Source organism: Drosophila sulfurigaster, chromosome 2L (genome assembly GCF_023558435.1).
Source record: "Drosophila sulfurigaster albostrigata strain 15112-1811.04 chromosome 2L, ASM2355843v2, whole genome shotgun sequence".
NCBI classification, from domain to species: Eukaryota; Metazoa; Arthropoda; class Insecta; order Diptera; family Drosophilidae; genus Drosophila; species Drosophila sulfurigaster.
The window spans coordinates 5,818,628-5,834,127 of NC_084881.1; the positions used below are offsets into that span (position 1 = coordinate 5,818,628).

General features: G+C 42.1%; 2 long non-coding RNA genes across 3 annotated transcripts; one reads left to right on the plus strand and one right to left on the minus strand.

Moving 5' to 3' along the window:
* The first annotated feature begins 5,590 nt into the window (after nt 1-5,590).
* LOC133850798 (uncharacterized) lies at nt 5,591-6,581 on the plus strand. 2 transcript variants are annotated; one of them, XR_009895702.1, is made up of 2 exons: nt 5,591-6,080; nt 6,149-6,581. It is a non-coding gene; the product is annotated as an uncharacterized LOC133850798 (long non-coding RNA). The 2 variants fall into 2 exon arrangements; XR_009895701.1 differs by having other exon boundaries at nt 6,154-6,581.
* A 6,981-nt stretch (nt 6,582-13,562) lies between these two features.
* LOC133850524 (uncharacterized) lies at nt 13,563-15,086 on the minus strand. The gene is made up of 3 exons (XR_009895645.1): nt 14,484-15,086; nt 14,185-14,282; nt 13,563-14,088 (listed from the first exon to the last, which is right to left on the minus strand). It is a non-coding gene; the product is annotated as an uncharacterized LOC133850524 (long non-coding RNA).
* Nucleotides 15,087-15,500: the final 414 nt, after the last annotated feature.

Consider the following 15,500-nt stretch of genomic DNA (forward strand, 5'->3'; position numbering starts at 1 on the left):
ATGGCATCGGCATCGGCAACAGCAACTGCAAATGCAACTGCAACAACGCCAAACATGGATAAACTAATTCCGTATGCAAACTTGGCCCCCAAAAAGCCATTGGAAATTGTGCACAGCATGAGAACGAGACGTAGAACGGAGAACGAAGTCGAGAACTGTAACGGGAAAGAGACGGAGCAACGTTGAAATGGAAACCAGAGCGAGAGGCAAGAGCTCGAGTGGGCCACTCGATAGAAGCAGCTCTCGAGAGAGCTAACTGAATTTTATGGCAAAATAATCATTGGCACTCGTGTGGCCTATTGATTAGCATGTCGCTTAGAGAACTCACACAAATCCCTTCCCCTCTGCCTCTCACTCTATAGCCACTTGGTGGTCTGGCCTATCTGTGCCTCAGCATTGATACGAGTATCTATAGGTCTGCTTATGCTAATGCTGCAGGTGCAACGCGTTTTGGCATTTGCATGCAAATTAGTTTCATCATGTGTAGGGGGGCGTCTTCCAGATAAATAATAACACTTCAACTTTGGAAATTGGTAGAACTTGTAACTTTACAATTAATTTTTATTGCACTCTTGAAAAATGCACTTGTTGTGCCGGTCAGAATAATAGAACAAATGTTATATGAAAAAGCACTAAAAGTGGGCAGGGTGACCAACATGAGGATAAACTAGATCAGTGTGACTGCGCGTGTGACAAGGTCACACGCACAGTATACTAACTTTGTCGCTATCGATATCAATCGATCGCGACCACACTGTCAGCTGTTTTGAGTGGTCACTCCTGCCATCATCTGGCATCAACACCCTCCCCCCCTTGCAATGAGTTGCAAACGGATTTATTGTCCACATGGACCGGACAGAATCCAATTCTGGGCCATTGGCAAATCGTTGGTGCTCGGCAGGATGCCATGTTGAATGATGTGAGGATACACATCAGTGCCGAGCACCAGGGACGGAGGGGGCAAGGATGTGAGCGAAGTTGGAAACTCCCCAGAGGTGAGGCCTGCTCGTGGGCGACGGCGAGCGGGAACGTGGCCGTGCTGGAATTCAAGATCGAGTCGTTTCCGGCTGGTCGTCGCGTCGTCACTGACGACTTGACATTCACGTATTTGGCTGGTTCCACCAAATAAATTTCTGGTACTTGGGTCCCATGTAATAGAGTTGAGGCCCATCCACACGGAGAAGGGCATACAACATGGAATGAAACAAGAACAAATGATTATTACAGTAGCTTCTTTACAGTATAGGACAGCACAGGACGACGAATAGAGAAACGAAGTAGGAGGTTATTCGTCTTTGTGTCGATGCCTATCTGGTTTGGATGAATGATGAGGCAGATACAAATTAGGAGTGGTGACGGGCTTCCGGAATGGAAGAGTCACCCGAGATCTGCCACATCTGCTGCGTGAAGTTGTGTTTTCGCAGCTAACCAGCTTCGACGGAATATCCTCCGCCTCCCAAACTTTGGAGCTTAGTCTGTCGAGTTGATCGTCTGCTTGGATAGCGACTCTTGTCTAAAACGCAGAGACAGTTGTCGACACATTCTGGGAGACGGGGCCGGTGAGAATCCAACCAAACACGGTTTGTTGGCCAAGGAGTGAGCCACAAATGTTTGGCCGGGTACCGCTCAGGATGACTGACGGAAGGATATCCGCGCCAATTAAGATGTCAATCTGAGCACCTTTGTAGAAGTTTGGATCTGCCAGTTCAATCGCTGGTAGATCCTTTAGAACCCTTTCGGCACTCGGAATGATGGCTGCTTGTCTGCCAGTTGTGGAATAACGAACGCTGAGGTCTCGATGTGGAGCCTCGGCTTCGTTGGACAACCAATGCTGAAGTTGCATAACTTCTGCGGTTGGGCCGCAATTGCATGATTCAGCCCGGATACTTGGGCTTGCACGGATTGGAATGGCAACTTTATGCGCTGGAATAAACGCTCAGAAATGAAAGTCGCTTCGGACCCTGAGTCGATTAGTGCTCGTGCGGTGTATGTAGTACCTAGATGGCATACATTGACAACCGCCGTGCCGAGAAGGATGTTCTGAGCGTTAATGGCAAAGTAATTTTGTACATTTGTTGCTGATTGATTCGGAGTGGACTGTATGTTGGGAAGTGTGGATGGAGTGGAAGAGGCACCATTGTGGGCACTGTCGCCCCGATGGAGAAGAGTGTGGTGCCGCCTCTTGCATGTCAAGCAATTGTGCGCACTCGTACACTCTCGGAGTTGGTGACCTCTTGCGAAGCAGTTTAAACAGAGACTTTTCTGTTTGATGTAGCTCATCCGATCATTGACCGACATTTCAAGGAAGCTTGGACAAACCCGGACAGGGTGATTCTCTTTTGAGCACAAGTCACACGATTTGCCTCTCTGAGTGACTCGGGCCTTGAAAGAGTTAATTCGCTTTGAACTCTGCTGTGGACGGGATGGTCCAGCGGTAGAGTTCTGCGAGGTTTTGCGTCACGTCCTCAACAGCCTCGAGCGTACGATAACGCTCGTTGAGGAATGTGCTCATGTCCTGCCATGCGGGAATCTTGGTCTTGTCCACCAATGATTGCTCCCATAGTGAGAGTGTAAGTTTGGGGAGCTTGGATGAGCAAAGAAAGACCAGGATGCAGTCGGCGAAAGGACTAGAGACTGAAATGTCTGAGTGGTCAAGAGCGGTCAAGCACCGCTGAATTGTGCCATGCAGCTCCTTAATCGCTGCTCCAGACTCTTGCGAAACCGTGGACAGGTTGAAGAGAATTTTAACTGGCTCGTTATTAACAAGCGCTTATTTTCGAATCGCTCGCAGAGAGCACTCCAAGCCAACGCGAAACCATCGTTCGTCAGCGGAAATTTGGCTACGATCTCATTGGCCTCATCTGCGGTTTTGAATTGAGATGGAATAGTTTCTCAACCGGAGTCAACCTCGGATTGTTGACGTAGATGGCCGTGAAAAGATCACGGAAGGTCGGCCACCGCAAGTAATCCCCACGGAATACTTCGATGTCGACTGGAGGGAGCCGGCAGCCACTGGAGTACACAGGAGGAGCGGATGCTTCACTCCTGGTTGATTCGGAAACTTGTGTAATTTGCCCCTTTACATGGGCGAGACACCGCTCATACACTGCATAGCAGTGGTCATATTTGGCCTCCATGGCCTGTATGCCTTCGTTGTCGCCGTCTCGATGCAGTGCATCAGCGCACTTGGCATAAGCGGTCTCTACACTGTCCCAGAGGGCTTGCAGGCGGTCACGACGGATCTCGTACGTGTGTACATTGTCGTCTTCGGCTGCAGGCCCTCTGACCCGACTCTCAAAGTGCACCAGTCTGTCAGAGACGGCGATGAAGTTGCTGAGAGCCATCGCACGGGTGTTGCTAAGTTTAGCCTGGACGGATCGTGTAGTTGCAGAAGAAGCAGACGGCGATGGACGATCAACTTTGACTCGGAGTTGAGCGGCAGGAGTGGCGGATTTGGATCCCGAAGGAGCGGGCGAAGCGGACGACAGGCGACGAGCTGTGGTCGGAAGCTTTAATGAAAGTTTAGAGTCCTCTTCACTCTTTTGGCTTTTGGACATACTACGCTTCGGCAGCCGAGAGCAAGCACAAAAAATGGAAAGGAACTTCGGCTATCACAGGATAGTGAACAAAGCCGACACAACTATATACGGAGTGTATATTGAATATATACGGAGTGTATATGTAATATATACGGAGGGTATATGTAATATATACGGAGTGTATATGGAATGTATACGGAGTGTATATGGAATATACACGGAGTGTATATGTGTGTAAGTGTCGTATATGGAAGTGTTCGTGTATGTATGTGTGTCGTATGTGGATGTATATGTGTCGTGTGTATATGTGTATATATATATGTATATATATATATATATATATATATATATATATATACATATATATATATGGAGTGTAGTGGATCTACGCGCGTTTGTTTTTAATAGAGTGCAACTTCCTTGTTATTTAGAGTAAAATAACACGAAGAGGTTGCATACACTGGAGTGTGTCAAAAAGCAGACAAACGCGACACGACAGAAATGTAACAAAGTACATACAACAGCGGCCAAATAGGAAAATATAAGCGAACTCTTTTAAACTGTATAGATACTTACACATACATATACATATAAGGATATATATATATATATACTGTGCAAAGTATACACAAAGTAGAAAAGATTGCGGAAAGAAAGCCGGTAGAACGCTTATGTACTTATATATATGCTGTGTCACATATATATAATGTACAAGGAAAAAGAATATGGCGCGAACACGACACTTGCACAAAATGTATGGAGAATGTATGAAAGTGTATTACTTATCTTGAAAAAACCAATGCTATTGCTGGGGTCGAGCGAATCCAATCATATATCCGACTCGAAGGACCAAAATGTGTAGGGGGGCGTCTTCCAGATAAATAATAACACTTCAACTTTGGAAATTGGTAGAACTTGTAACTTTACAATTAATTTTTATTGCACTCTTGAAAAATGCACTTGTTGTGCCGGTCAGAATAATAGAACAAATGTTATATGAAAAAGCACTAAAAGTGGGCAGGGTGACCAACATGAGGATAAACTAGATCAGTGTGACTGCGCGTGTGACAAGGTCACACGCACAGTATACTAACTTTGTCGCTATCGATATCAATCGATCGCGACCACACTGTCAGCTGTTTTGAGTGGTCACTCCTGCCATCATTTGGCGGCTTTCGGGTTTGCTGACCCTCTCTTCGAGGTCATTCGAATCTCGAATCTCGAACTAAGTATCTAATAGTCTGTGTCTTTACGTATCTCAAATGTGCCCAAAAACACACAAATTGCCAACTGTGAACTACAAAATCAAAGTGTCAATATCAATGAGCAAGTCTTTTTAAATGCTCAAATTCGACTAGCACAAATATTTTGGCAAAGCCAAATAAAAATACAGATTTAGAAATCAAAATAAATTGGACAAAATTATCTACTTACAACTCTATTATATATTGAAAATTTGCAAATTCAAATATTGGTTGCAGGATTTTAGTCGAATTTATTTGGCTATTGAATTTGAATCTTACTACAAAAATTGTATTACAAAGTTCAAAGATTTTGTAGTTTTATGTTTACTTTGCATTTCTGTTACTTTAACTATGAATTCAATTTCGAATGCTTTATTGTCAAAGAATATAACATTCATTCTACATTCAAAGTTAGGTTACTCAGATTGGGAAGAAACTGAAAGAAATAATTAAATTTTGAATTGAATTTTATAATTACCTATACCTATAAGGAAAAGGAATATTGTAATATAGTACATATTTATATTTGACGTCAACAGACTAGAATATAAAGCAATGTCCGTCTGTTTGTATTTATTCCTTTTATTATTATTATTATTATTATTATTATTATTATTATTATTATTATTATTATTATTATTATTATTATTATTATTATTATTATTATTATTATTATTATTATTATTATATTATTATTATTATTATTATTATTATTATTATTATTATTATTATTATTATTATTATTATTATTATTAATTTTAAACTAAGTATGGTATCGTATGGTATACTTTCTCATATATTTTATACATTTTTTCCACTTTTGGAATGATCTTAAATTAAGTTCGACAGTTTCCCTTGCTACCTTTTAACATTTAACCAAATGTCGACAGGCTGTCCTAGCAGATATCTCATGCAGCATCGTATTCGTCTGTCCACCTCGTATGGAAATCTTTGGAGCCATGCAAATGGCTGCCAACGCAGCTTCATTTGCATTGGAAAATCCTTTTGCAGAGCTTGGCTGAAAATCTATGCATGCTGTACTCGTATTTGTATTCTTTCGGCCTACGACGAGTTGGAGCAAACGCCTTGCAATGCTTTTTTAATCAATTTCTGTCAGTTGACTGTCAGAGGAAAATCACAGGCAATCGCCTCAGTGGACCGAGTTTTAGCCTGGGTTGAAAATTATGCGCATAGCTTTAAAAGATTTTAAAAGTCCACATATGTATATAGGTGGATTAAGTGAGGGCGAGAGAGAGAGAGCGAAAGAAAGAGCGAGATGGCAAAGTCCGAGAATAAAGTGAGCACTGCACGACATGAACTTGATGCCAGTTGCTGGCGCTGATTTTAATTACGATAAGTTACAAGTGCAGCTCAAAATTCCATGACCCATTGACAAGGACGCAGCATCGCAGGATGGGAATAAAGGAAGCACAGCAACATTTCCGCCAACGCGATTAAAATCTAAAGCAAATTGTTGTCAAAGTGGAAAATGTTTTTCCGTATTTGTCAGAGCCACATTGAAGAGCATTTGATGACTGCCGAGCTCGAGGGGATTTCCCGGTCTGTCTGACTGATGCCACTGACCCAATGAGTTAGTTTTTTGGGTTTGTTCAACTCTTCTTTGATGGCAAATTGTATCGCACACGAAGAGCAAAGGAAAAGTGTGTGCAATGAGGATGCAAAAGAAGAGATGAATTGGCATCAACTTTAAAATTTGTATTAACTAATATTTAGATAATTGTGCTCACATTTGAAATTTATAGTGGAATGCAATCATATAAATAAATTAATATTCAAGTTTCGAGTTTCCTATTTATTTATGGTGCGGTGTGGTAACACATAACTTATGTTTACGTTATGTTTTACACTTTATCTTTTGTTTCTGAAGGTGATCTGAAGGTTTGGTTTTTATACCCGCTACCCATAGGGTAGAAGGGTATTATAACTTTGTGCCGGCAGGAAATGTATGTAACAGGTAGAAGGAGGCATCTCTTGATCTGCGTCAACAGCGATCCAACGATCCATGTCCGTCTGTGTGTCTGTGTGTCTGTCCGTCTGTCCGTATAAAACACTGGATCTCAGAGACTATAAGAGATAGAGCTATAATTTTTTTTCGACAGCATTTGTTATGTTTGCACGCAGATCAAGTTTGTTTCAAATTTTTGCCGCGCCCACTTTCGCCCCCGCAAATCAAAAAAAATCGAATAACAAGCGTAAATTTAAAGCTAGAGTTGCAAATTTTGGTATGTATAATAATTACTATAGTAGTTATAATTCCTGAAAATTTAGTTGCGATCAGATAAAAATTGTCGAAGTTATGAAAGAAATACTTTTGTATGAGCAAAAACGCCTACTTACTAGGGGTCTTAGTTGCTTTAGCTGACAATCTGGTATATTGTGCCGTCTATGGTATATTTTGAATGCGGTACTATGGTGATATACCAAATATACCATTTGGCATATTTTTAGTATTTTTGCACTGTATTCGGAATATTTTGAGAAAATACCGCAAAATATATTGCTTTTATTCAAAATGGGTAGGGGGTATCTCACAGTCGAGTACACTCGACTGTAGCTTTCTTACTTTTTTAAGTTGTCATTGTTCTGACAAATAACCACTACGCAATTGTTGTGCTGTTAAGAAGGTGCAAATAGCATGCTACAAAATATTTGTTATATTCACAAACTAAACTAATTATTGAACGCACTAATAAATTAAAAGGCTGTTGCCGTTAATCTCAAGTGATTAATGCAACATGTCAATTTTTGCTATAATTACAGAAAACATTTAACATAAACATTGCAAGTATTGACTTGTTAAAAACAGTATTTAACTTTAGGCAATTAACTTGACTTTTTTAACATTCAATAGACAAACTGAGAAGCTGAATCAAACAGCTTGTTGACTAACGAACAATGAAGCTGCTGAGCTGCCGTAAATATGCATTAAACTTTTTTCTTTAGCAGACAATAATGAGTCATTAAAGTGCGAGTTGCGCCCACTGTTAGAACAGAGCTTTCAGTAATGTCCCGCCTGTCCGCCTGCCCGCCTGACGACAACTGCAACAGACAGGCAGCCAGGCAGCAGCGGCGCGAGAGCCACGAAATGGCACTCGAATGGGTTTCCACGGATCAGTCATGTTTGCCATTTGATTTGCGTGGGTCGTCCGCCTCAGTGGCTGCTCCGCTGCCCCGCTCCTCTGCTCTCCTCTGCTTTGCTGTGCTGTGCTGGTGCTCCTTGTGCTGCTAATCTCTCTGGGCAGCCGCAGCTTGGATGTCATGCGGCATGCTGTGCGTGCATGACGCATTGCCTCGTTGGCTATAATGGCCATAATGGCTCAAGCGGTCGTGTTTGGGAGGCATCACCATCAGTATCAGCATCATCATCATCATCATCGTCATCTTCATCGTAATCATCATCCGGCCGGCTAAAGTCAAACAGTTGGCTGGTTGTTGCTGTTGTTGTTGTTCTGCTGAGTATCGCGTTACTTATGCAAATAATTTCAGTGGAAATGAGGAGTCGAGAAATCAGTTGCTTTGCCCCTCTCCCTATCCCTCTGCCACTCTCTCCTCTTGCCTTTCGCTTAATATAATTTTGTGTCTTTTTCACTTTTGTGCGGCTGTTGTTGTAATTTAATAACCAAGCAAGTCATATTTTGCCTCCTGCTGCTAACCCCGAGGCTCCACTGCAACGCACAGCAACCCGAGGAGATGGAGGAGGAGGAGGTGGAGGAGGCAGTGGGTGTGGCACAGGCGTGGGCCTCTTGTTGTTGTCTCCCCTTCCCTTGTTGTTGTTCTTGTGGCTTTTAAAGCACTTGTGCAATAAATTAAAAAGGCGATTTCGTGTCGCCGTTGTTGTTGTAGCTGATGTTGTTGCTGCCGCTGGCGGCGGTGCTGTCGCTGTCGCTGTTGCTGTTGGCGGTGGTGGCAGCAACGGCGACGACGGTGGTGGCGGAGGTGGTGCTGCAAGTGGTGGCAGACATGCAGATTTTTGACATACTTGTTTGCATTTTGCTGCCGCTGCTGTTGCTGTTGCTGCTGTTGCTGTTGCTGCTGTTGCTGCTATTGCTGCTGCATCAGCATCAACATCAGCTTGTCGCATTCGCAGTCGCTGTTGCTGCTTGAGGTTGCAGCAGCAACAGTTTTGTTGTTGCTGCTGTTGGCGTCTGAAATGTGCTACGTCATTTCTGGTGTGTTGAATGTGCACTGAGCGAAATTTACATAAATATATTGCATATACGATTTTCAAGTAGGACGTAAGGATAACCCCTCAGTAGATGGAATCAGCGTACAGAATCGAGTCTTGAAGCTAAGACAAATGTGAACTTTATACTATTACTTTATACTATTTACTAGACTATGTTGTTTAGTATAATCCTTTCTGTTGCAGGTATTTGTTGTATTTGGTTATAGTAGATCACCTCCCAAATATAAATTGCATTCTGTAAATTTCATATACGAAGATGTTGTTTAGCTTTTAGCAATAGATCAATAAATAACTGTTATTTTCTTAGAAAACTGATCGGTCGCAACGCTGCAAAGTTTATAGTTAATTAATCTGTAGTATTTGTTCATATGTTTTCGCTTTGTAGAGAATTCATATAGAAAAGGAAAAGTGAGAAAATAAATCATACATTAAACTAATATCCTGCATTTAAATAAATTCAATACATCTCTTGGCTTGGCAAGTATAATGATTTAAAATTGTCGGTTGGTTGTGGTTGAAATAAGCTCTCATACACTGTTATTGCATAGACGATTTTTAAATAGAATGTGAGGAGTCCACAGTAATTGTATTATCGTAAAGAATAGTGTTTTAAAGCTAAGCCAAACACAATTGTTGAATGAAACTGAAATCAGTTGCAGTCATTTGTTTATATTTAGTTATATGATTACATCAATTTTCAAATATAATTTGCAATCTGTAAGTTTTATTCCCGTTTAATGTTATTTTGCATTTGAGCTGACTTCCAGACGGAAAGAGGGAAATTTCTTTCATTACCTTGTTGCAGTGTATTGAAGATGCGCCTCGCCCAGCTTTACAGCATTCGTTGCTCTTGGTTTTTGGCTGAGTCGCCTCTGAGTGTGGATAACCGTCTGTCCAGAGAGTCGAGAGGACAGGCCTGGACTGGCTGCTCTGAGATGGAATGGAATGGGTTGGGTTCGGTTTGGTTGGGTTGTGTTGGTTTCGTTGAATTTCGGGTTCGGCTGTGTTGCTGGTGCTTTTGCTGTTGTGCTGTGCTGTGTCTCGCTTTGGGTGTCGTTGTCAGCTCATGTCCCCAACGAGATGTTTAACATACCCGTAGAAAATTGTTTTTTAGCTGCAGCGTCAGGATTTATGTCCAGAAAGACGAGTGAGGACGGGTCTGGACAGAAGAGGACAGGCAGGATTGGACGGGGACGGGGACGGGTCAGCCCCTGGCAATGTGGCTATTTAGTGAATGCTGCTGCAGCTGCCACGCTATGATTTGACCCAGATTTCAATGGGGCTATCATGGGAATTGGATTTACTGATGGGGTTTTAAGCTGGCACGTAATGGTCTTTGGTTGCAAGTGGCCAGCGTTTTGTTGCAGTGGCACCTGCAACACAAACAGCACCAGCAACAACAACAACAATAACAAGAGACGTGTCTGGTCCCCAGAGCAATGGCACCTTGCGGGGTGCAAGCATTAAACTGGTCGCCTGTCACCCAGCAATAACTTGGCTGAATTTCTGCATTTACTCAGAGCCAAAACTACAACAAAAGCCAAACAACTTGGCACAAGTCACAGCAGGCCGCCGTCGGCCGTACAAATTGTCCCGGGCGAGTGCCACATTGGTGACCAGGCCGAGAACAACAACGGCAACGACGTCGAGCACAAGGATTGTGATGAGGTTGAGGGCGAGCAGCTTCCAGGGAAATGCAAAATTATGACAACTGCATTTGTAGTAAGCCAACGCAGCCACTGCCTTTCCATAGTCCAGCCTGCGCACAGAGAGAAATAGAGAGAGAGAGAGAGAGAGAGAGAGAGAGAGAGCATCCTCTGCATGGCAAGAGGTCCTGTTCTCTGTTCTCTGCATTCAGTGCACTCTGCTGTCTGCTGCCTGTTGCCTGCCCCGTTTTGCAAGTGTCAAAGTTAACTCGAAATTATTGTTGGCTAAACTTTTGTGGCGCTTAGCCCCCCTCCCGCAACAGCCCTCGTTCGTCTCTTCATGCCCAGAATTTATTGTTTGTGATGCATTCCGCACATTGCAGCTCCGACCTGGCCATAGAGCCAAGTGCTCGGCCGTCTCAGCCTGAGCTACAGCCTCAGCCTCAGCCTCGGTCTCGGCTTAATCAACTGCAATTGGTGCAATTTTGTGGCCAGCATTTTTGCAGTTTCATTCAGCTGGATTTCTTCTCGTATTCTCTTTTTTTTCCTTTTTTTTGTTTGTGCAGTTCGCCTTCATGCGACTTGTTACTCGTTTTGCTGGCCCGTTGCATTGTTTTGCCTTCAATTTCAAGCCTGACTGCAGTTACATTTAAACTTTTGATTGCTGCTGCATGTTCTGCATGGGAATATGGACGAGATTAGTTCAGAGGTCAGCTGCAACATGAACTGCAGATGCCGCACAACATAATGCAAACAATTGCCCCGTTTGCCGTAGTAAACGCATTATTTGTTCTGTACTTCCTAATTCGTTATTTCATAAAATCTACTGTCTGGAATATTATGTCGAAATTAACTCAAATTATTTATTATAATAATGTTCTCATTTAATAGTATTTATACTTGCAATTTCTATTGATTACATGCCCTGCATTGTTATGTGTTGACAAACATGGAGTGAGAAACTAAGGAAACACTTATTAATCAATTAAAACCATGCCATTTTAAATGTTGATTTTCCGCCTTTGGCCTGTCTCATTTTCCACACTCGGTTTACTGTCGCTTGACCTCAATTAGACCTTATCTAATCCCATTTCCACACGCTTTGCTTCGACCTTGCCTGCACCAGGAATAAATATCTATACTTATACCACAAACAACAAAATCCAGGAGGGTGAAGGGAACCTTCGTAAAGACAGCGTGACATTTTCCGTGCAGTCATGCCCCTTCGAAATGTGGCATTTGTTTTCGGAAAACTGTTCAACTCGAGGCTAATTCTAAGAGGTAATAATTATGTGGGTTACACCCAGTAAAATATCAATTTATTTCGTGTGTGTTGTAGTTTTGTTGTCTGTCTTCTTTTTCACTAAGCTGCCTGAGCTGGATTTGAATTGTATTCGTGTTATTGTTTTTACGATTTGCTACAGAAGAGACTTATCCAGGGAGAAGAGACAATACAATTTATGGATTTTCTATTATGGTATTTTTAATTAGTATTTCTGCTTTTAGGAAATATACCTTGGAAATCAGGACTTTAATGCCACAAGTTTTCAATTATGATAGCAAAATTGATTTGTCTGTGTAATGTGAGATTTTTGCATAATTTCCACGCCTGCTGCAGCTTCGTGAACAACATGTCATCAAACGAAATGGAAGAGTTGTTAAAGTCAAATGTTAAGTAAAGACGATGATCGAATCTTGAATACAATCTGCAGATGACAAACCACTAAAACCGCTGCATAAAAATCCACAAAGTTGCATGCCACAGTCTGACAAAGCTTCAGCTGCAACAACAACAACCACAACAATAACTTCAGCCTCGGCTCGAACGTCAACAGAGTCTGATAATAATGACGCTGCATAAATTGCGTTTTAATGTCAACAAAGAGACAAATATTATAATATCCCCAACTCGACTCGCAGTCGCAGAGTCTCCTCGAGTCCCCCTACCGCAGCCTCAACCCCAACCCCAGCCCCAAACACTTCCCCTGCCCACCCCCTAGACAGATGTCAAAGTGCGAGCGAGCAAACGTGGAGAATTATTTGCGGCTGCCGAAAGATATTTCCTGCGGCGGCTTTTTCATGCCACATGCAACTTGCCGTTGCCGTTGCCATTGCTATTGCCTTTGCCGTTGTTGTTGCTGTTGCTGTTGCTGCTGATGCCACAATCTAATGGAAATTTATGTTGAAAGCATGCTCCGTCTTCGCTCATGCCATCAACTAAAAGTCTAGGCAATTCCTTGCCCCTCCTTCTTCCACCTTTCCCCTGCAATATCTCGATTTCCCACATCCTCTCAATGGCCAGCCAGCTAGTTGACCAGCCAACAACAATTTGTAGGCATTTTCATATTGAACTGCCCCCAAATGACGACCTTATGAATTACACTACACAACAAAATCATGATTTTAATGTTTAATATACAAAAAAAGTGTTGTGCAGAATTATTAAAACAACAGCAAAGCAGACCAAATCTAACACGGTTTTTGATTATTACTTATTTCTATGCCCCAATTTACAAAAGGAATATACAAAGCCAATATTACATAATTTTCCGGCTGTGGCACTGCTATTTTAAGGAACATAGCTGTATAATTACAGAAATATTTCAATGATTAACTGCTTACGTTTGTTTTTCCTTAATTAATCATTTTTAATAAGTATTCGAAACTTAAAAAGACAAAAAAAAAGAATAAAACAGAACTTTAAGAAAGTTACTTATTTTTAGTTAATTTTATTTATTTCACTTATTTTTTTTATTATTCAATACAGCAATTATAATTACAAATATAATAATAATTATATAATATAATACAAAAATGGAATTCAATAATTATTTTGGTGGAAATTATTATGAGAGTAAGTTTGTTTTATAATTATTGTTATATTTTTATCGTAAGCATGATGAAAATAAAACCAGTTCCTAAAATTATTCCATTCTTGTAATATTGTTAATATATTGCGGATTTTCCGGTTTCAATCGTAAACGAGGCAGTCTAGTGTTATTAGACGCCAGTTGAGTGCAAAACAAAGTTTGAGTTCGAGTCCGATGAAAGAGAAAAATTGTGGAAGTAAAGGAGGGGAATGAGGAACCGCAGCTGGGTTGTAATTTTGCAATTATTTGCTTGCCGCGGTCATAACTCATGGTGAACGTGGGTGCTATCACACCAACCGCATGTCTCATTCCCCCGATGGTCTATGCAGCATGCTGCATGCTGAATGCTTTATGCCAAATGCCCCGCGCTTCAGCACTTCATCATCATCCCGTTGGCCGTTTTCCTTTCACGTTTCCAATGCTTGAACTTTGACACACATTTTGCATTGGACTCGCAGTTCCTCTAGCTTGAGCTGATAATCGCATGCCAGACTGAAATATGCTCCATGTTTGCGCCTTTGGGGCGTCGGCCCGACCCAGGTCTCGGCCAGGCCAAGTTGCTGTGAAAGTTTTCCCGCAGCTCTGAAAGGTTTTCCGCCATTTGCACAGGCACCAAAACAGAGAGAGAGAGAGAGAGAGAGAGGGGAATTGGAGTTGGGTAGGGGCAGAAGTCAGTACCTGCGCCTTATCCCTCCTCGTCGTCGTCGCGACGTCGTATCTGTTGCTGCTCTCCCATGGCTATCGCCAGTCCTGACAAGAGCACACACATGATCAGACTACGCAGATAAGGATTATAAATCATTTCTATAATATTTTCCACACAAACCAAGATAATAAATCAACTACAAAAATGTCACTTGGCGCCAGCCAACAACCACCATAAAGACACTGAAACATTTTCCACTTTTTTCCTTTCTCGTTATTGTTCTTGTTGTTTTTGGTTGCTTTTTGTATTTGGTTTTTAAAGAGATTCTTACATATGCATGACGTTGTTACCATCTAATAGATGATTAATGTAAATGCTACGAGTTCTTGATAAACGATTCGAGGCAATTTGCATAATTCGTGTCTTTTTGTTTAACCAAATGCAGATATGAATCGACCTTGTCAGGGCTTTTCAGTTTTTTCAGTTTTTTCAGTTTTTTCTGTTCTCTTCCTGGCTTCCTTTCCCACGACTTGTTGACATTTCATTTCAAGTGAGTTGGCAGCCCGCTCGCCACTCTTACAATCGGAGACAACTGTACTGCAATGGGAGGCATGTGGAAATATTATCGATAAACGCGCATCGATTGTTGCACTTGCCATAAATCACAGCACGACGCTGCTCGCAGTTTGAACTCTTATCAGCTGGCCGGCTGTTTGCACTTTCATGTGCCCTATATGATGCGATAACACGAAACGATTTATAAGCCGTACAAAACACACTCACACACACACACTCGAACACTGTTGTAATCGTTGCCTTGAAATCTCACGTAAAAATTGCTTCATTACAGTTCGACTTGGATTCCAAAGAAGTTTTTGCCAGGCCCTCCTCGACCGTCATCGAGCAGCCATCGGACTCTACCTTACAAAAAGGTGCTGCCGGGCTGCTGCCTTTTTAATTGATTGCTCTCTGCTCTCGTCCAGTGTCTCGCATTATCACAACAAGGCAATCGCAGCCTGCACACACACACACGCATACACGCTCATATACAAACACGATAAATAACAACACGCAGCGGGCACTCGACTTGGGTCCAACTACGTGCGCTGCCTGTTTAAGGTTAGGCTATAAATGCCCATAATGAACCCTTTCTTTAGGCCGTCTTTGCTCTCCGCCTCTCTTCTCTTTTTGCCCCAGCTGCCTGTCGATAAACATCGCCCAAACTTGTGCCCATCGTTAGTCTTCTGCTTGAGTTGTTCTTGTTCTCCGTCTTGTCATACCCTGTAGCACTGGAAAGGGCTGGAAGAGCATATACAACAAAGGAAAATTTGTACTATTTGTTCGAATT